The 21,400-nt window shown below is 38.4% G+C and overlaps 1 protein-coding gene and 1 long non-coding RNA gene across 6 annotated transcripts in view; both read left to right on the top strand.

Annotated features, from left to right (window-relative positions):
* Nucleotides 1–21,400, top strand: part of CPQ (carboxypeptidase Q) — a 498,122-nt gene that overhangs the window by 189,331 nt on the left and 287,391 nt on the right. The gene's annotated exons all lie outside the window — the stretch shown is intronic.
* LOC118883734 lies at nt 3,507–10,980 on the top strand. The gene is made up of 3 exons (XR_005017085.1): nt 3,507–3,603; nt 10,148–10,224; nt 10,882–10,980. It is a non-coding gene; the product is annotated as an uncharacterized LOC118883734 (long non-coding RNA).

Raw genomic sequence — 21,400 nt, 5'->3', positions numbered from 1 at the left:
AAGAGGCTATCTGCTCCATTGTATTGCCTTTGCTTCTTTGTCAAAGATCAGTTGACTATACTTATGAGGCTATTTCTGGGCTCTCTATTTTGTTCCATTGGTCTATTTGTCTGTTCTTGCACTAATACCACACTGTTTGATTACTGTAGCTTTGTAGTAAGTCTTAAAGTTGAGTAGTGTCAGTCCTTCAGCTTTGTTCTCCTTCAATATTATGTTGGTTATTCTTAACACTTTATTTTTGACAAGTTTAGCTTTATGGATTTTAAGGACATACCAGATTAACAGATGTAGTAATGATAGAGGACATTTTTGACATTGAGGGAAGAGACAAGAAAACTAAAGTGTAGCCACAAAACTGGATTGCCATACCTACAACGGTGGAAATTCGTAAGGATAACATTGAGTCACCCAGAAAAGCTGTATTGTGTCTTCTTTTTAAGAAACGGAGTAGGGGAACTGAAGGCCCAGTAAAAGTGTTGTAGCAAGAAAGGAAGAGGATCAGGGCTCTCCAAAGAAACAGAACTAATAGGATCTATCATCTATCTATCTATCTATCTATCTATCTATCTATCTATCTATCTGTCATCTATCGTCATCTGTCTAACCTTATTTAGTACAAGGAATTGACTAATGCAATTATGGAGGCTGATAAGTCCCAAGAGCTGCAAGCTGGTGACCCAGGGAGTCACGTCTGAAGGGCCAAGAACCAGGAGAGCCAATGATGTAGTTCCAACCCAAAGGCTGCAGGCTCAAGACCCAGGAGGAGCCAATGTTTCAGTTTAAGTTTGAAGGCAGGAGAAAACTGATGTCCCAGTTTGAAGGCAATCAGGTAGGAGAAATTCTCTCTCACTTGGGGAGAGTCCGTCATTTTATTTTATTTAGAACTTCAACTGATTGGGTGAGACCCGCTCATATTAATCTTATCCAGATACACCCTCACAGAAATACACAGAATAATGTTTGACCAAATATCTGGCACCTCATGGCCCAGTCAAGTTGACACATAAAGTCGACCACCTCAGCCCTCTTTCTCATCATCAGGGATGTCTGATGAGAGAGAGATAGGGAGATGTCTTCCTATCTCTGGACAACAGGTGGCTGCTGAGAAGGTCCAGGAAAAGGAGATGGATGGTATCATGTCATGGGCCCAATAGTCCAGGGCAAAGACAGTAAATCCAGCCCTGATAGGAGAATGCTTGGTTCTGGGAAATAGGTAGATTAGCTTCTAAATTATGTAATTCATTCATTCATTCATTCTTTGTTTTTAAATTCCAGCCTCAATTCATATACTACTTCCTTGGGGGGCTGTCCCTAGACACTGTCTAAAGTAGTCCTTTCAGCTGCTCTCATTTATTCATTCACAAAAATTTATTGAGGGCCTACACTGTGAAAGGCATTGGGGATTCAACAATGACTGTGGGTAACAGACAAGGACCCTGCCCTTGTGCATCTTATACACTAATGGGCCCAGATAGAAACAAATGAACAGATAAAGAATGTAATTTCTGATAGTGTTAAATGCAGTAACAAATAAAATAGGTTGATGCAGTAGAGTGTAGACTTGGGCACAGTGGTGGTTACATTAGCTATACTGGCCAGGGAAGACCTTTCTAGAATATCACATTCAGCTTGGATTTGAGTGATGAGAAGAAACTGTCCATTCAGAAACCTGGGGGAAGAGACTCTTGGGCAGAGGTAACAACTAGTGTGATAGCACAACAGGGAGAATCATTTGACCTGTTCTAGACACTGAACAGAAGCTGATGTGCCTGCAACAGAGGGAGCAAGGGGGAGAGAGGTAGGAAGTGGCTAGCAGAGAGGTCGGCAGTGCCACATCTTCATAAAAGGTCATAGAGGCCTTGGTTTGGAGCTTGCATTTTACCCTAATGGAAATGGGTTTTTAATAGAAGAGTAGTATAATCTGATTATGCTTTAGCAAATCACTGACCTCTGGGTGGGACATGGATTGTGGGGAGCAGGAATGGAAGTAAGAAGACCAGACATTTAGGAAGCTGTTGCAAGTGTCCAGGTGAGACATTATGATACCTGGATTATGGTAATAGCAGTGGAGATGTTGGGCCGTGGTCAGATTTGGCTGTTAAGTAGGCAGAGTCTTCAGGGCTTGCTGATGGATTGGATGTGGGAGGTGAAGAAAATAAAGGATTCACAGGTGAATGTTAGGTTTTAGTTTCTTAATGGCATTTATTTTAATTTGAAATTATCTTGTTTATTTATTTGTATACTTCTTTGCTGTTTTTCTCCTCCCACCAGGCTATAGATACAGTGAAAGAAGGAACCTCACTTATCTTATCAGATACTAAGGAATTGCCTTACCCTCAGCATCTAGAACAGTGCCTGATGCCTTGAATGTGTGCGTGTATAAATATTGATTGAATATTTTGTATGGACCAGGCCTGTCTTTAGGCTGAAGTACAAAGGAGAACAAGAAAGAAATGACCTCTACAGACATGTAGCCTGCATTCTGGTGGAAGAGATAGATAACAAACATGTAAACCAAGTTGTTTCAGATTTTGATAAGTGCTGTGTTGAAAAAAGGATAAATAGGGTGGTTAAGGAAACACATCTTCTTTAGTTTTTTTGTTGTTCTCCATATGTTCACTAGATCATAACTTCCATGAAAGCGACGTCTAGGTCTTCTATTCTTTGTATAGTGCTAAGCAGATAATATGTCCCCAGGAAATACAAGTCATGCCTGGAACCCATGCTTGGTTCCTGGTGTGCCTTAGGTACCTGTTTTGTTATCTGTGCAATGTGACCAGCTAAGGAAAGTGGCCAAGCCTCTCCTTTCTCATGTAAGTCAGCAATACTTAGACCTGTGGATCTCTTCCTGGACAGGCCTGTATATTTATATTAACTGCTCCCCTGGCTTTGGTTGTTACTAGGCATGGGCAGTCCACCTATGGACTCGTGCAGCCACACACAGCCTCGCTGCAAATTTAGCAGAAGGTAGTGCCTCAAGGTCAGTAGGGAAGAATTAAATCTGTAAGGGGAATACACTTAGGCCAGTAAACATGGAGTGCCAGAAAATAGTGCCCAAAGGGATCTGAGGAGCATCTGCATGTTTATTAAAAAGCAAAGAAAACACCTCAACTTCCTCTATTAAAGGAACACACTTAGACCTCCTCTTATGAAGTCATTTCCTCTGTGGCATCTGCTTTGAACAGAAGATTTTCGAATGAGCTTTGTTTGCCCTTAAGCAATCATTTCCCTCAGATAAGGATGCATAATCAGGGGAAAATTTTCACTGGGTTATTGGTCAGCTATCAAAACGAAAAATGAAAAAACTTCCCTGACTGGAGTAATAAGCATGGAATACTTTGGTAGCACAGCATTTTTCACTTGTCCATTTACAAACTACTGAATTCATTTTAGCCAGAACAGACTTTTTGTTTGTCAGGTAGTCGATAAATATTTACTCATGCTTCCTGTATACTGGTCCTCCACTGGGAAGCATTCCTCACACTTTGCCTCCTTGTTACTCTTGCTGTGCCTGTGTTTTTCATAACTCCAGATCACTGACCCATTTAGTATCTTTAGGAGGAAAGGGAAAGCAAAGCTGATCGGAAAGCAGACTGGGAAGAGGTGAGTCGTGGCAATTCTTATGCTGTGGGAGTGTGAACTTAGCATAATGCCAAGCAGACAGTAGATACTCAATTCATAATTAATGGTTTGATGGTTTCAGTGAATGGTGCCCCGTGGAGTGAATGTTTTCTTGCAAAGCGCTACGATCAGAGGTCTCTTCATTTTGGTTTAGATCATAAACAAGTGTAGAGAACCGACCATGTATGGACACTCTGCTAGAAGTGAGGCAGGATACTGAGATCCACCTGACACACTATCTGTCCTCTGGGGCATCAGTTTTTTTTCTTTGTTTGTTTGTTTTTTTAATAAATTTATTTATTTATTTGTTTATTTTTGGCTGCACTGGGTCTTCATTGCTGCGTGCGGGCTTTCTCTAGTTGCGGGGAGCAGGGGCTACTCTTCGTTGCGGTGCGTGGGCTTCACTGCGGTGTCTTCTCTTGTTGTGGAGCACGGGCTCTAGGCACGCGGGCTCTAGAGCGCAGGCTCAGTAGTTGTGGCACACGGGCTTAGTTGCTCCATGGCATGTGGGATCTTCCCAGACCAGGGCTCGAACCCGTGTCCCCTGCATTGGCAGGCGGATTCTTAACCACTGTGCCACCAGGGAAGCCCTGGGGCATCAGTTTTGAGTGCAGAAAAGATGTGAACATGAACATTATATCTCAAGGAAGCATGTACTTAGAGAAATATGAAGTCTTGTGAGAACACAAGGGAGGGAGATATTCATACTTTTGGGGGGAATCCAAGCCTTACTAGATATCCTTCTGTACACTTTCCCCCAGATTTTAATTTTGAGTATTCCTCTTGGATTATTAGTTTTCTCTAGCTTGTGGCAGACCTCATCAAGATTGGTACATGTGCTTATGTTTGCTTTTATCAGACCATCTTCTACCTGCTTTGAGTTTACCCTTTGTTTCCAATTACTTAACTTCTGAGTTATTTGCACAGTAGGGTCAAACATCCTGAATGTTACTCTTTTTTTCTGACCCAAATGAAAATCACTAATGCAAAATTGTATTAACAAATGAGTATGATTAAAATCACCATTGCGGACTTCCCTGGTGGTGCAGTGGTTAAGAATCCGACCGCCAATGCAGGAGACACGGGTTCAAGCCCTGGTCCGGGAAGATCCCACATGCCGCAGAGCAACTAAGCCCGTGTGCCAGAACTATTGAGCCCGCGCTCCAGAGCCCACGTGCCACAACTACTGAAGCCCACGTGCCTTGAGCCCGTGCTCCACAACAAGAGAAGCCACTGCAATGAGAAGCCTGCACACCGCAACGAAGAGTAGCACCTGCTCACCACAGCTAGAGAAAGCCCGCGCGCAGCAGTGAAGACCCAACGCAGCCATAAATAAATAAATAAATAAATAAGTTTAAAAGAAAATGTTAAAATCACCATTGCTAGGGTAGTTAGTTAAGAAGAGATCTCCCACTCTTTCTACTCCTTCTACCCCTTCTACCAGCTTCTTTCCTTTTATCCTGTCAAGGCAAATAGGTTGCTGGCTCACTAATTTTCCAGATGTTGTAACTGTTTAGTTTTGTATTTAGAAATATTTTTTTAAATTAATTAATTAATTAATTAATTTTTGGCTGCGTTGGGTCTTCGTTGCTGCACGTGGGCTTTCTCTAGTTGTGGCCAGTGGGGGCTACTCTCCGTTGCAGTGCGTGGGCTTCTCATTGCGGTGGCTTCTCTTGTTGTGGAACACGGGCTCTAGGTGCATGGGCTTCAGTAGTTGTGGCACGCGGGCTCAGCAGTTGTGGTTCACGGGCTCTAGGGCGCAGGCTCAATAGTTGTGGCGCACGGGCTTAGTTGCTCCGTGGCATGTGGGATCTTCCCAGACCAGGGCTTGAAGCCGTGTGCCCTGCATTGGCAGGTGGATTCTTAACCACTGCACCACCAGGCAAGTCCCTAGAAATATTTTTATATCAATACATGTAGTACTACTTTATTGCTTTTATTTTTGCTTTCTTTTCTCTTGTCATTTATGTTTTTCTCTTTGTATGCCTAATAATTTTTGTATGAATGCCAGACGTTTTTATAAAAAGCTATAGAGGCTTCATAGATTTACCTTTCCTCTGCTAGACAGATCAAGTTGAGGGACTGATCTCCTTAATTCAACCACAGACTAAGTTTCATCAGGATAGATTGCAATTTTGTTAAGACTCAGACTACTTCCGGTTCTCTCTGTTTTTAAGCATGGCCCCCTAGGGCTTTCAGTCAAAACACTGGTAGACCTTTGACTCCTTAGCTCTGAGAGAATGCAGAATTTCTGGTATGCATTTGAGATATTTTGGCTTAACTGGCTACTTTTATGCCCTGTGCAAATTCAGAATTTGACAAATAACTTGATGGGGAGACCAACTCTGTGGTCAAGGCCCCTCACATCTCCAGTTTTGTCACTGAAGTCCAAATGACTGCCAGAGGATCTGATGGTTTCTCTGTCCTAGTAGCTGTCCTCTGCTTGGGCCTACCCTGAGTCTATCCTCTAGACCCTCTAGAGTGAGCCAGCTCAGGAGTGGCAAATGACCCCCATGGGTAGCTGCTTAAACTGAGGTCACCTCTGAAACCTTTCTTTCTTTCTGGAATTTTACTTTTTCAGTTCTCTTTGCTTCAGTAATGCTCTAATATCTTTAAATATATGATTTTTGTAATTTATTTGATTTTTCTTATTGTTTATAGTGGGAAACGTAGCCTGCTATGAATAACTCATTATACCCAGAAGTAGAATTTCTCCCTCCTTGTTTTTAACTCCTACAGATTATTTCATTGCATGATATACTATCTTCTATAGTTTATTTAACCATCTCCCTGTTTATGGACATGCTTATTATTTCTAGTTTTTCATTGTTACAGTCTTGCAATTAAAATTAAAGTACATGCATCTTTGTGTACTTATTTGTGTATGGCAATTACTAATATCTGGAAATTCTGGATTGAAAAATACGGATTTTTAATTTTGATAGAGATTACCAAATTGTTCTCCAAAACAATTTAAATTAGATTCTCAGAGGCTTTCTGTCAACTAGATCAATACTTTTTAGGTCTGCATCTGATCTAGTACCAAATAGTTCCCCTAGGAACATGGAGAGGCCTATTAACTCTTTCAGAGACACTGAGCACACTGAGGGCTTACGTATGTTGCCGCTGCCACTCTGACCCTGATGCTCTCCTGAGGGCACATTCAGAACTTTTACAGTGTGTTAGATGATCATGCAGTGGATTACAATAGTTCAACATATTCTCTAAGACACCAGGGGAGTGATACCAACACCGAGGAGACAGTCAGCAGAAAAAAACATCACCAAGAATAGCATATTTCCGATACAGGCAATTCCCCAGGTGGAAGGCTTAGCTATTACTGCACGGAGAGGATACTGGCCACTGCTTCAAAGCTGTGGGGACTGCTCTTTATTCATATCAGTGATTTTTTCATGTGCTTGCTGTAAAGTCAATCCTTTGGATGGTTCACTCAGTGCATTTGAATACCTTTTCAGATTCCCTAACGCTCCTTGGCCCAGTAGCAGTTCCTTTTCTTGCCAGGGCACAGAGGGTGTAAAGGTAGCTTTTTCTAGGCATTTATTGGTTTTGAGCAGTGGGAAGAGTTGGAGCCAGTAAACATGGGGTGCGCAAATGTGTTCAGCCTGTAGGAGCTCCTCCAGTTCATAGGGTAGATCTGCTGGGATAGTTATCTTGGGTCTCCTTTCACTCCAGGGTGGAATTAAGCTCTTGGCTGAATAGATAGGAGGTAGGGATAAGTCTCAGGGCTCTGGACACTTAACCTAAAATTCTAAAGGAAAATTCCTTATTCCTTTTTTCCTTTGCAGTAGCTTAGCTTTAGGCGGCATTCATAGACTCTCTATTGTACTGAAATAAGCTGTAGTGCTTATTTTCAAAACTGGCAAATGGATTTTCAACGTGAGATTTCCTGGTAATACACGCTGGTTTATTTTGAATTTAAAAAATTTGGATTTTGATTTCGTGATGTCATTTTAATTCTTTGAAATATAGTGGAGAAGGGGTCAGAAATAAAGCAGTGTCTTTTCTAGACTCATTCATTTATTCACCCTTGGTTAAGCAGTTATTAAAATCCACCTATCCATTAGACATTGGGCTTTGCATTAGTGATAGACAAATGAATAAGGCTGTGATACTTTTGTTGGTGCTGTGTCATAAAAATTGCCTAGATTGAATTCTAAGCCAGCATGAGCATCTTAGAGTGTAGAAAATAGAAACCAAACAAATACTCCATTTGGGATCAAAATTGCACAGCCAGTTGTCTAAGAAAGTGCTCTGCTTTCTACCAGTAATTCAGAATCTTATGACTAACACTAAGCAGAAAACTGAGAAGAACAATAAAAGGGCAAGAAGTTAATGGAATGGGGACAGAGCTGAGAGGACAAAATTTGAATAGAAGGAGGAAAAACAACAGGGATTGAGGAAGGTTGTTTAGGTCACTAAGCTTACAAGATCTTCTACTTCCCAATTAGTATATTGTGACCCTGAAGACATAAGGGTGTGACAAAGATATCACTGGGATGTGGTAAATTCTTCACAGTCTCACTTCCCTTTGCTAATTCTGGCATCAGAGTTGTTGCAGAGAACGTGCTCAACAGTGTATGGAGATACATCTTAAACAGGTGTGCTTATTCTTAAGAAAACTTGATATGTTTAAATTCAGATGTATTTACTTTACAAAAATTAGATGATTACCCAGAATGCCTGGCACCCAGTGCTACCCACACTGGGGATGTACATGACAAACACTCTGGTCCAGCACTCTGAGACTAAGAAGCCTCGAGGGAGGGCAGGCTGGGATATAGCCCACCATGATATAAGATAGGATATGATTAAGACTTTAAAGGAAATACGAGCAAAATATTGTGAGCATTCAGGGGAAAAGTACTTCTGGTTGTTAGGTAATTGAGTAGAGAGAGGAAGGCAAAAAAATCAGAGAAGTTTTCATGAAGGAGAGAGTATTTTAACCTATCATGGAAGATGGTTTAAATGTCAATATGTGATAGATCTCAACAGGGCTGGAGGATATGGACATTAGGTGTGAAGTAACAGCAGAACAAAGCTTTAGAAGTAGAGCTTGTATGATGACTATTGGTGTGTTATGGGGTGGGGGGTAGGGATGGAGGATGCAGAGAAACAGTGTACTTTGGGGTCACACATGTCTTCAGATCCCTTCTGCTCATAAATATGGGACTATGCTCGTGTTACTTAACCTTTCTGAATCTCAGTTCCCTCATCTTTAAAATGAGGACAGTAATATTGGTTTTTTGGTTTTCTGTGTGTGTTTGATTTTTTTTTTGGTGAAGATTGGTCCTAATCTATGTAAATCTTTGGCTCTCAATAAATGGTAGCAAACACTGGAGAGCCATTGAAAATTTTTGACTAGGTGATATGATTAAAGTTTAGAATTGGAAATTTTATTCTGATAGTAGTGCTGATGCTGGCTTCATTGCAGAGATAAGATGTGAAAGCTTAGCACAATTAGTCATGGAGAATGGTGTCAGACCCTACTAGTCACACCTGAGTACCTGTTCTTTCCCCTTTCAATTTTTAGCTGTAAACATGGCCATCTAAAACAAAGACTATCTTTCCCATCTTTCCTTGTGGCTAGGTGGGGCTGTGTGACTATGTTCTGGCCAGAAGTATCATGCAGTAGTATGCCTAAAAGATGGCTGGCACACATCCTTTTTTTCCATTGCTTCTTCTATTCTGCTACTTAGATCATCTGCCATCTTGGTAGGTCTAGATGCTCATTTGGATCCTAGGAATAGTGGAGAGGTAAACTAGAAGGAGTCTGAGTCCCAGAAGACTTTACAGGCCACAATTGTCATATCAGCCCTAGACTAATTCCACCAGACTTCCACATGAGAGAGGATTAAACTATCTTATTGAAGCCACTGAAAATTTGAGATTCTGTTACTTACAGTAGAATCTAATCCTAGCCAACTTAGAGATGGAGGGGAAAATGAATAGGAGTTTACTTTCTAGGAGTTCAAGCCAATGGCAGTTATAGGAATATAAAGGAAACATGTTTGGAACAGGGGAAGGATGATGCTTTTGGTTTAGGGTCCAATCCAGACGGAGATGTCAGATGATTAGAAACCAATGTTAGGAGACTGGAAGAGTGGTCAGAGTTGGAGATATAGACTTGAAGTGGGAATCAGGCCTCTAAATAGCTCTGATAATTGAATATGTGGGAGGGGATGAAATTTCCAAGGAAGAAGAATGTAGAAAGAGTGTAAAATGAGTGCAAAACTCTGAAGGCTAACACTGGACGAGGTCTCTGTTCACGGGGCAGGGGGTGGCAGAGGCAACAGAGATAGGAAAGTTAGGTAGAAGGAGATGCATATTGATGGTTGAGGGTTAAAGGAAGAAGAATTGAGACTGGATGGTGAAGTTTGTTTCTTTTCTACATGGCAGGAAATGTGGGAGAGGAAAAGGAATTCCCTGGTTTCTCATAGTCAAGAAGGTACTGATTATATGTGTTTATTTGTAAATGAATAAAATGCTATTTTGTTGAATGTTTCAGAGAGGCCTTTCATTCCAGCCCATGGAGTTGTTTTCTGCTTTTAATGCTTGCTTACAGCTTCGGTAGGCTCTTCTCAGGTGAGCAGCTGCATACCAAAATGTCTCACTGACAGAATTGCCAAGGAATTCCATGGAGGATGGATGGTCTTGGTTGGAAAGTTACTTAATGGCTTTTAAAGTAGTAAGCAGATGATCATGCTGCTTAAGCAACAAACCTTGAACGCTGAGAACTCATGAATGTTTTTAGTGTTGGCATCAAATAAAATGAATAACAAATTGTATTTTACACATCGTAATCGTATGCATAATTGTTATCGGTCTTCAGGATAACAGGTCATATAGTAACTGGCTGTAACTGGTAGTAGCCAGTATTACTTTTGCCTGGACACACACCAGGCATTTGTGGGGATAGCTGCAAGAGGGATAATATTGAGAAATGTGAGGGAAAGGATGGCTTGTGCCAAGAGAAAGCATTGGAGGAGGTGGGTACCTTTCCCCTCCTATTTCTTAACCAGATTGTTCTAGAGCTGGAGCCCCAGAGTGCCTTGCCCCCAGTCAAGCCCACCAAAGGACCTAGTGGGTCTACCTGCACTAGTCTCCATGTTCCAGGGCCAACCATATTCTCTCAGTTGGAGAAGATGGAAGATATTGCCATCTGTGGTTCCCTGATTTCCTGAAAGTTCTTTGAGACTTTATGTATGACCCCACCCAAAGCTTTTCTTTTCCTCTCAGCAGGAGAGAAGGAGGCTGCAGACCACAGAAACTTCAGAAACTTTGATTAACTGCACTCATCAGGACTCTAAAGGTGCAGGTCTCTGTGTGTAAAGGTTACAGGAATCGTGGGACAGAGTTTTGGTCTGAGCAGTATCCAAAACAGCTAGTGTTCCATGATTTGAAAGATGAAACAATGCAGAGTTATGGACCGTAAGAAACCCAAAAGGGTTTTTTGATAACAAAATATCACATTTGCTGTTTTATCATCTAAACCCAGAGGAGTGCCTCAATAAATATTTGTTAAATGAATTTTGGGTAAATATTCTTATTTCAGAAATATTTAAAACTGCATCCTAGATCTACTTGTCCTCTCTGTATTTTCAAACATAAGGAAATGAGCACCAATAGCTAACTGGAGCGACAGGGTGAGGGATGAGGCATAGAATGGGGAGTGAGAGGTAGCGTGTCTTCCTCATAAATATAGGTATTGGCAAAATCGTGGTTCAAATTTCACTTCCTTTAACTACTAGTTGTGTGATATTGAGCAAATTACTTAACTTTGAGCCAGAGTTTCTTCATTTAAAAAAATTGGAGTAACAATACCTACCTTATATGATTGTTGTGAAAAGTACAAAAAATTTATGAGGACCTGCTTCCTGCTTAGTAAATTCTAAATGACAGTGCAAATGTTAGATGTTATTGTTGATGCTAACAGCAATGCAATAAAGTACTAACAATTGGAGCACTGCCAAGGAGTAGGATCCATGGAGGAAGGCATGAGTGCAAAGCTTGTGTGGAATGTACGGGCTTTGGGCCTCTGGATATGTAGAAAGGCAAGTGGCTCCAAAAAGTAGAATGATAATGATGGCTGCCATTTTAAATTACAGTGGGCCAGGAATTTTGTATAGCTATTCTGAAGACTCACTAACACTCTGAGCTAGATATTACCTCCATTTCACAGATGAGAAATCTGAGGCTGAACCTGCTTGTGAAAGCTACTCTAGGTCATACCGTTAGTTAGTGTCAAAGCTGGATTTGACTCTGGTTGCTCTGGTTCATATGTTGACCCTGCCTCTCCAGGATTCAACATGGAATCAACAGTTCCCTGAATGACAGCTGAGCTCTATCCAGTTTGAATGCTTCAAAATGCTTGCTGTCTCACTCAGCAAAACGCTGTGAGTCTGTCTGGAGCAGGTGTTGAGAGTAAGCCACCATGGCAAGCTAGGTCTATCTTTGGGGAAAGGAGCAGAGAAGGAGGCTCTGCTAGATCTGACTTAGCTTTGAGCAGCACATGGGTGATGTGCTGAGATACCCAGGTATCCCTTTCCTTAACAAGTGCCTCTGAGAGGAACCCAGCAGGTGTGTGGTCGATATGCTGCCCTGTGGGGGGTGGCCATTTATTGAATTCCTATTCCACTCAACTTCAGTTCATTTGACTCTTGAGGGGTTGCAACATGCCCTTGCCTCTTCAGCTGCACTTTCTCTAGAGTTGCTGTGTGACTGATTGTTTGTCAGACTTAGTTAGAAGTTCAGATGATACTGATTTTAAATAGACCCATGGGGTTTGAGAACAGTTAGAGTACAGATGAGGAGAGGTTAACTTTTTCCTAAACTCAAGTTGTCAGTAGTAAACTCATCATCCCCTAGTAAGGGACATAATCATGGATATAATAATGTATATTTTTTCATTCATTTATCCATCAAACATTTATTAAAAGCCTACTGTGCATTGCAGTGCATACTAAATGCTAGACATATAGAGATAAATATATAAACAATGCCTGTCCTAGAGGGTGAAGTAGAGAGCCTGAGGGTGGCATTCAGGTTAGTCTGGGAAATAAATGCTCAACGATCTTTTGCAAAAATGTGAAATTTTTTTTTTTCTTTAGAGGACATGAATCCAGTTGTAGCCTATCTCTTTTGCCTTAGCACAGAATTTGGCTTAGCTGAGTACCCAAGACGTTTTGTGAAATGACTTATTAATAATATTTCTCATATTGTATTATTATAATATGTTATATTATTAATAATTCTAATTACATGATCAAGTGGCCAGAATGAGTTAATTTAACCCATGAGCTCTTTTTACTCCCTTTAGTGAGCTAGAAAATTTTGGTTGCCAAAGTCAACCTGGTAGCCAAATGTTTAAATTCTGGTAATTAATGATTGTGCTTAGTCACAGGTTTGGTGAATTATTTATTTTTAATAAAAGCAGAAGGCTGTTACAAGCTCAGCAAATCTGTTGGTGGTTTTAAGACATTACACCAGGTTGCTTAGGAAAATTTCCCAGCAAATGAGACCTATTAGGTTATATAATATTCTTGTAAGACAACTAGGAAAATAACTTTAAAAATTACATCTATCTTTTTATTTAACAGCAGAAGTTACATGAAAAGAGGGAAGATTATGGGAAATTTATTAGCTATTTGATGACTTTTTTGTGATTTAAAAGACTAATAGATATTAATTTCTCATAGAAGTTTAATTATAGTTCTAAAGGTAGAAATAATAGTTTCTGTTTGATTACTAATTTTTTTAGAGTAACTTCCATCTACTTTTCGATGGTTTTAGTTACCCTTACCTTTAAAATTAAGACTATAAATTTAAGGCTACATACCTCAATGTAGTGTTTATGAAGTTGATTAAAATATATGGAATGTTCCAGTGCAGTCTGAAACCATAGCAAGTACCAGAGATTTGATGTTTGAAAAGTGTTTTAATCAGTGATAGATTTGGAATTATTGCTGGCTGATTCCTGAATCTTCAGGCCTAGGCCTTAGGAACACATTATCCAGATGTTTATAAAATGCCATTTTACTAATGTCCTGTTTATACTTCGTGGTAAAAAAAAAAAAAAAAAAAATCTGTCTACTTCAAAGTACCAGATGAAAGTATTTTACATCAACTAAATATTATACTCGAGCTGCTCTTCAGCCCTTCACTCCCACCCTTCTGCCTTAAAGGGACTTATTCCATATCATCACCTATTTTCTTCACGACATTTGACAAGAATTCAGCCTGTTTTTGTGGAATTTTGTGTGAATGCTAAGTCCTTGGTAATGCTTCTTGTCCCTGCCCTAGCTCTCCTAGTTTACTCAAAATATATTCTCTCTTTGAAAGAAAAGTTGAATTTCCCAATTTCTTAAGCCAGATTATTAATTGAAACTATGTAAAATGAATGGAGGAACACCCATTAATTCCTCAAAACTCAGCAGCATAATCTAATCCTTTGAAAAATCTCTCTGCTTAACTCATCATTGTTAATCAGTTTAAGACAATTTAGAAAGGTATATTGGGAGAAAGAAGTAGAAAAAAGAGGGGAATAAGGCAATATTAAAGCTTACACTTTATATTCAGGTTCAGAGGATAAAAAAACTTTTACCTTTTCATCTATTTTTTGAGTCATTTTTTGCTGCGTAAGTTTGCATATATACTGTTGGGGTTAGAGTATATGCACACTTTTGAAACATGTTTTAACCGTTTTCTTGTGTCATTAAATATTCATCAAAATATAGTGTTTAATGGCTGCATAGTTATTTGTGTAATTTTACCATCCTTTATTTTGTTTTTCCTATCTTCTTATGGTGCCCAGTCTCAGTCCCCTCATGATTCCCATCTACCTTTTGTCTTCCCTTAGTCCCTCTTGGCTCTCTATGGTATTCAGAGTTGAAAACAATGGTCATGAAGACCCTCACTGAGGTCAGGAGAACAATGCATGAATAAAGTGAGAATTTCTACAGAGATAGAAAATGTAAGAAAATGCCAAACAAATCACAGAGCTGAAGAATACAATAACTCCACTAAAAATTTCTATGAGGGGTTCAATAGCAGACAAGATCAAGCAGAAAAAGGGATCAGTGAACTTGAAAACAGGGCACTGGAATTTATCCAGTCAGAGCAGCAAAAAGAAAAAAGAATGAAAAAGAGTGAAGACAGCTTAAAGGACTTATGGGGCACTATCAAGAGGACCAATGTTTGCATTATAGCAGTTCCAGAAAGAGAAGGAAGAGAGAAAAGGGCAGAAAGCTTATTCAAACAAATAATGGCTGAAAACTTCCCTAACCTGGGGAAAGAAACAGACATCCAGTTACAAGAATCCCAGAGAGCTGCTCTGTAGAAGAAGAATCTAAAGAGACCCACACTGGGACACGTTATAATCACACTGTCAAAAGTTAAAGCCAAAGAGATAATCTTAAAAGCAGCAAGAAAAAACCAGCTTGTTATGTACAAGGGAACCCCAATAAGATTAAAGGCAGATTTTTCAGCAGAAACTTCACAAGCCAGAAGGAGTAGCATGATATATTCAAACTTTGGGAAGAAAAAAACCTGTCAACCAAGACTATACTACTTGGTAAAGTTGTCCTTCATAATTGAAGGAGAGATAGAGTTTCTGGACAGGCAAAAGCTGAAAGGGTTCATCATCACTAGACCAGCCTTACTAGAAGTGTTGAAGGGAATTCTTCAAGATGAAATTAGAAGATGCTAATTAGTGACAGGAAAACTTAAGAAAGTATAAATCTCACTGGTAAAGGTAAATATATAGTTAAATTCAGAATACTCTAGTGTTGTAATTGGTGGTGGGCAAATCACTTATAAATCCATTATGAAGGTTAAAAGACAAAAGTAGTAAAATAACTATAACTACAAAAATTGATTAATGTGTACACAAGGTAAAAAGATACAAATTGTGACATCAAAAATAAAATGTGGGTGGGGGGAGAGAGTAAAAATGTAAAGCTTTAGTATGTGTTCGAAGTTAAGCTGTTATGAGTTTAAAATAGACTGTTATAAATATAAGATGCTTTATGTAAGCCTCACTGTAACCACAAAGCAAAAACCTGTAGTAGATACATAGAAGATAAAGAAAATGATTCTAAGCATAACATTACTGAGAATCATCAAATCACAAAGGAAGAGAACAAAAGAAACAAAAGAATTACAAAATAGCCGGAAAACAATTCACAAAACGGCAATAAGTATACCTATGAATAATTACTTTAAATATAAATGGACTAAACTTTCCAATTAAAATACCTACAGTGGCTGAGTGGATAAACAACAAAACAAAACAAAAAGAACAAGACCCAACTATATGCTGCCTAAAAGAGATTCACTTTAGCTTTAATAGAGTGAAAGTGAAGAGGTAGAAAAATATACCTCATGTAAATGTAAACCAAAAGAAAGCAGAGGTAGCAATACTGATATCAGACAATATAGACTGATATCAGACAATAAGCCAAAGACTGTAATAAGAGATAAATATACAAAAATCAGTTGCATCTCTACACACTAATAAGGAACTATAAGGAGCTATCAGAAAAAGAAAATAAGAAAACAATCCCATTTACAATTGCATAAAAAAGGACAGAATACCTAGGAATAAATATAACCAAGGAGTTAAATACCTGTTCTCAGAAAACTATAAGACATTGATGAAAGAAATTGAAGAAGACACAAATGAAAAGATATTCTTTACTCATGGATTAGAAGAATTAGTATTGTTAAAATGCTCATTCTTTGCAAAGCAATCTACAGATTCAATGCAGTCCCTCAAAATTTCAATGGCACTTTTCACATAAATAGAAAAAAAATTCCTAAAATTTTTATGTAACCACTAAAGACCTTTAATAAATAGCCAAAGCAATCCTGAGAAAGAGGAACAAAGCCTGAGGCATTACATGGCTTGATTTCAAACTACATTACAAAGCTATAGTAATCAAAACAGTACAGTATTGGCATGAAAACAAACACATTGATCACTGGAACAGAATAGAGAGCCCAGAAATCAACCCATGAATGTAAAGTCAATTAATTTACCACAATGGTGCCAAGAATATATGATGGGGAAAGGGTAGTTTTTTTTTCAATAAATAATGTTGGGAAAACTGGACAGCCACATGCAAAAGAATGAAACTGGGTCCCTGTCTTAGACCACATACATAAAAATCAAGTAAAATGGATTCAAGGCTTGAACATAAGACCTGAATCCATAAAATTCTTAGTAGAAAATACAAGCGGTAAGCTCCTGACATTGGTCTTGCCAGTGATTTTTTGGATTGGACACCAAAAGCAAAAGCAACAAAAGCAAAAATAAACAAGTTGGACTATATCAAACTAAAAATCTTCTGCACAGTAAAGGATACCATCAACAAATGAAAAGGCAGTTTACTGAATGGGAGAAAATATTTGCAAATTGTGTATCTGTTAAAGGGTTAATATCCAAAAAACAAATAATTTGATTAAAAATGGGCAGAGGAACTGAATAGATTTCTTTCTAAAGAAGACATACATGTGGCCAACAGGGAAATGCAAACCAAAACCACAATGAGGTATTGTTAGAATACCTATCATCAAACAGAAAAGAGATGAGTGTTGGTAAGTATATGGAGAAAAGGAACACTTATTCACTGTTGGTGGGAATGTAAATTGGTGCAGCCACTATGAAAAGCAGTATGGAGGTTCCTCATAAAACTAAAAATAAAACTGCCATATGATTCAGCAATTCCACTTCTAGGTATATATCCAGAGGAAATAAAAACAGGATATCAAAGAGATATCTGAAACCACACGTTCATTGCAATAATATTCACAATAGACAAAATATGTAAACAATATATGTGTCTGTTAACAGATAAACGGATAAAGATGTTGATATGTGTATGTATATATGTGTTCGTGTGTATATATATATATGTGTATACACAAACACACACACAATGGGATCTTATTTGGCCATAAGAAAGAGGGAGGTCATGCCATTTGTGACAACACGAATGGATCTTGAGGGCACTATGCTAAGTGAAATAAGGTAGACAAAGAAAGACAAATACTGCATGTGTCACTTATATATGGAATCTAATAAAAGGTCTAACTGATAGAGTAGAAAAGTGATTGTGAGGGCCCAGGTGTGTGGGGGTGAAGGGGAATGGGAAGAGGTTGGTAAAAGGCTTCAAACCTTCAGCTGTGAGATGAGTAAGGTCTGAGGATCTAATGTAAAGCATGGTGACTGTAAGTGATAACACTATACAGTTGACCCTTGAAGAACTCTGGGGTTAGGGGCACTGACTCTATGCAGTCGAAAATCTGTGTAGAACTTTATACAGTTGGCCCTCTATATATGTGATTCCCCATCTGAGGACTCAACCAACTCCTGATTGTGTAGTACTGTAGTACATATTTATTGAAAACTAATCCATGATATAAGTGGACCTGAACATTCAAACCCATGTTGTTCAAGGGTCAACGGTATTATATATTTGAAATTTGCTAAGAGAGCAGAATTTAAATGTTCTCACCAAAAAAAAAAAAAAAAGGATAAATATGTGAGGTGATGGATATTTTAATTAACTCAAGGGGGAAATCCTTTCACAATGTATACATATGTCAATCATCTTGATGTACTATTTAAATATCTTATGATTTCCTATGTCAATTATATCTTTCAAAAAGGCTGAAATTAAAAAAAAATTATCATTGTAATGAATGGAATCTTAGGGGCTGTTTGTTTTCATAGTATAACTTAGCCTATCTTCGTCTCAAAGTTCACTATTTCTTACCCAGAGCACTTGAGCTATTCACGAACTCTGTGTTTGTCAGTTCACTTCAGAAATGAGTATATGGGCACCTATCTCAGAATTGAGATGCAGATTAAATAAGGGTAATGTATGAAATTGCTTAGCTCAGTATGTGTCTTCATATTCAATAGATAGTAGTTATTGCTATTAACAGTAATCATCACTAAAATGATAAATTTTTAAAAATTTCAGCCTTTCATCATCATTGTTACTAGTGTGGTGTGTGGCAAAATAATACAGATTCTATATAGTTTAAGAGGATGGACCTGAGACAGACTGCCAGGGTTCAGTTCTAGCTTTGTCAGCTTCTAGCTGTGAGACTGTGGGCTTTGCCTCTCTGTGCTTCAACTTCCTCATCTGTAAAGTGGGGACAAGTCCTTACTTCATAGGGTTGTAGTGACTGGTAAATGAATTAATGCATGTAAAACACTCAGCACACTGCCAGCCCCATAGCAAGTTCTCAGTAAGTGCTAGCTATTATTATCATTAAATTCTTTGGAACATTCCATGGACTGCTCTGTTAGAGAGTTTAACTTCTCTTCATGGTATTTTGTCATTTTTGATAGAAGGGTTTATGTTTTAGGGATCCATGGAACAAGATCACCTTTCCTTAATACTGTAGGGTTCAAAGCTCCACTACCTATTTGAGTAAATGTCTTTTCATGGTGCCTAAAATAAGGGGAAAAAAGCTGATACCAAAGTAAAGCTTTAAACAAGGCCAAGGGAAGGAAATCTTTAAATCCAAGGGCAGAGCATCCATTTTTATTTCATCAAAATGTATTATTTAAGCAAACTTACTGATAATGGTGCATAGATGCTGTTTGTAGACATTATTTTCCTCCTTTGAAGTGACTGAGTGCTGATTTCCTATCTGTGCCAGCAGCCTTTTCAGAATTCATTCTGTGCTCCTCTACATCATTGTGGCATGGAAATCTCATATATGACTTTTCTAAAGATTAGAAGACTAAAAACATGTACCTATTGACTCAGAGGCTGAGAAGATGTACAGAAATGTGAATAAACAGTTGAAACACTACCAGATGTACAGGAAGAGCCCTTGAACGCAAATGTGATTGACATCAAGAAAAGATTAGCTTAGAAGTTCTGCCTAGATGGCACGTCCATAGACTGGCACTGCAGCAGGATTCAGCTGCAAGGATTTCATGTAATTGATGGTGGAAGAAAAGAACATTTCAACAGATATTTTTCTATTAATTTGCCACAGGTGCTCAAATGCCCGTGACCTAGAATTTCAAGTATTCAAATTGCTACTATGGTAGCTTCAGGCTTTGCTTCCACGTTATTTTACAGACTGTGGCACAGACTTTTAAGGATTTAATTCTGTTTACTGGCAATGCTGCAGTTCACATGATTTCAGTCTAACAGGATGACTAATTTCTCAATGAATCAAGTGACTCTTGACTCAATATATATCAATCTTTATCATGCACATAGTTTTATTTAACTTAACATTATTTTTATCTACATGTTTCCATGTATAGCTTTTGGCCATTTACTTGCCATGCTACCCTTTCATTTTCCTGCTACCTCTCCTGAAGTTCCTCTGCTGGACTGTTTCTAGATTTTCACATTTATACGCAGAGGCACGGAACATCCTAGTATAAATTATTTTTTTTTATTTTATGATATTGCCATGGAGTTTGTTCTCCAAAGCAGAATAACTGAAAAAAAGTAAGAATTTTTATAGTTCTTGCTACATACTGGGATATCACACTATAGAAATATCAAACTAATTTACAGTACCATCAGCATGGGATATATGTATACTTTCCCTCACCATTTACACAATATTGGATTTTATTTTATTAATAATTTATGTATGTAATGGCTTTAAAAATTAACCATTAACCACACCTAACCATTTTAAGTGTACAATTTAGTGGTATTAAATACATTCATAATGTTGTGCAACCGTCAAATCACCCATGTCCATAACTCTTTTTATCTTGTAAATCTCAAACTCTAAACCCATGAAAGAATAACTCCCCAGTGTCCCCTTCCCCCAGCCCCTGGAAGCCACCATTCTACTTTCTGCCGCTATGATTTTGACCGTTCTCAGTACCTCATGTAAGTGGAATTATACAATATTTGTCTTTTTTGACTGCCTTACTTCCCTTAGCATAATGCCCTCAATATTCATCCATGTTGTGGCATATGTCAGAATTTCCTTACTTTTTAAGGCTGAATAATATTCCATTGTATGTATACACCACACTTTGTTTATCTAGTCACTTGAGTTGCTAACACATTTTAGCTGTTGTGGATAATGCTGCTATGAACATGGGTGTACAAATATCTGTTTGAGACCCTGCTTTTAATTATTTTGGGAATAAGCCCAGAGGTGGAATTGCCAGTAATATGGTAATTCTATTTTTAATTTTTTGAGGAACAACCATACTGTTTTTCAAAGAGGCTGTACCCTTTCACATTCCCACCAACAGCACACAAGTCTTCCAGTTTCTCCATGTCCTTACCAATACTCGCTATTTTCTGCTTTTTGATAGTAGACATCCTAATGGCTGTGAGGTATTATCTCACTGAGGTTTTGATTTGCATTTCCCTAATGATTAGTGAAGTTGAGCATCATTTCTTGTGCTTATTGACCATTTGTATATCTTCTTTGTTGAAATATGTGTTCAAGTCCTTTGCCCATGTTTGAATTGTGTTGTTTGGTTTTTTGTTGTTGAGTTTTCAGAGGTCTCTATTTATTCTGGATATTAATCTCTTATCAGAGATATGATTTGTAAACATTTTCCCCCATTCTGTGTATTGTCTTTTTACCTGTTGATATTGTCTTTTGATGCACAAAATTTTCTAATATTCATCAAGTTTAATTTGTCTGTTTTTGTTGTTGTTTTACCTTTGGTGTTATATCCAAGAAATCATTGCCAAATCCAATGTCAAGAAGGTTTTGCCCTATGTTTCCTCCTAAGAATTTTATAGCT

Source organism: Balaenoptera musculus, chromosome 17, assembly GCF_009873245.2.
Source record: "Balaenoptera musculus isolate JJ_BM4_2016_0621 chromosome 17, mBalMus1.pri.v3, whole genome shotgun sequence".
Lineage (NCBI taxonomy): Eukaryota > Metazoa > Chordata > Mammalia > Artiodactyla > Balaenopteridae > Balaenoptera > Balaenoptera musculus.
The sequence above is the reverse complement of the archived record's forward strand: the minus strand, read 5'-3'. Positions and strand labels throughout refer to the sequence as shown.